The 1,187-nt window shown below is 40.4% G+C and overlaps 1 non-coding gene across 1 annotated transcript; it reads right to left on the bottom strand.

Moving 5' to 3' along the window:
- Positions 1-468: 468 nt before the first annotated feature.
- LOC130019436 (U6 spliceosomal RNA) lies at positions 469-575 on the bottom strand. The gene has a single exon (XR_008791766.1). It is a non-coding gene; the product is annotated as a U6 spliceosomal RNA (small nuclear RNA).
- Between the last annotated feature and the right edge of the window lie 612 nt (positions 576-1,187).

The raw sequence follows: 1,187 nt of genomic DNA, 5'->3' as shown, positions 1-1,187 counted from the left end.
TTATGACATCTTATTATGACATCTTATTATCTCATTCCTACTTTGGACAAACTGGCAGGCTACCGAATGTAATCTGCCCACACGGCAGAGTCTGGCAAACTCCCCGTGGCGTACCCAATATGCCAAATACCATTAATAATGATGAGTCTCATTCTCCTTAAGAGCCTTGAATTTAATCTCAGGGCTAGGATGAAGGAGACGTTACTGGGGCCTGCTCGAGGCAATTGACGAATAACATCTTTTCTAACAGCTACATAGTACTCCATTGTGTAGATGTACCAGAGTTTCTTTAGCCAGTCATCTGTTCTCAGGCACTCAGGTTTTTTCCATATTCTAGCTATTGTAAACAGTGCTGCAATGAACAAACAAGTGCAGACGTCACTTCGACTATACTTTTTTTTGCCTATCTGGGATATATTCCCAGGAGTGGTATTGCTAGGTCAAATAGGAGCTCAATTTCTATTTTTTTAAAATATGGAACACTTCACGAATTTGCTTGTCATTCTTGCGCAGGGGCCATGCTAATCTTCTCTGTATTGTTCCAATTTTAGCATATGTGCTGCCTAAGTGAGCACTCAATTTCTAATTTTTTGAGAATCGTTTATACTCTTTTCCAAAAGGGCTGAACCAGTCGGCATTCCCACCAACAGTGAAGGAGTGTCCCTTTCTTGCCACATCCGCACCAGCACCAGTTACTTTTGTTCTTTTGGATGTGGGCCAGTCTCTGTGGTGTGAGATGGTATTTCATTGTGGTTTTGATCTGCATCTCCCTGATGATTAATGATGTAGAGAATTTTCTCATGTGCCTTTTTGCCATTCGAATTTCTTCCTTGAGAAAGTTTCTGTTCATTTTGTTGCCCCATTTTTTTGATGGGGTTGGATGTTTTCTTCTTGTGGAGTTCAACCAGTATTTTGTATATCCTTGATATCAACTCTTGTCAGACATTTATTGGGCGAATTTCCTTTCCTATTCTGTAGACCGTCTTTGTATTTTGGTCACTGTTTCTTTTGAGGTGCAAAGCTTCTTAGTTTAAGATAGTCCAATTTGTCTATGTCTGTTTTCACTTGCTTGGCCAGTGGAGTGACATCTTTGAAGATACCGTTAGCTTCAATGTCGTGGAGGGTTTTGCCAACCTTGAATCAATGTACCTTATGGATTCCTGTCTGATATTGAGGTCTTTAGTCCA

The sequence above is a fragment of the Sorex fumeus genome, unplaced genomic scaffold (genome assembly GCF_029834395.1).
Source record: "Sorex fumeus unplaced genomic scaffold, SorFum_2.1 ptg000008l, whole genome shotgun sequence".
In the NCBI taxonomy this organism is placed as follows: domain Eukaryota; kingdom Metazoa; phylum Chordata; class Mammalia; order Eulipotyphla; family Soricidae; genus Sorex; species Sorex fumeus.
Note: the sequence above shows the minus strand (reverse complement) of the source record. Positions and strands in the feature narration are given on the sequence as shown.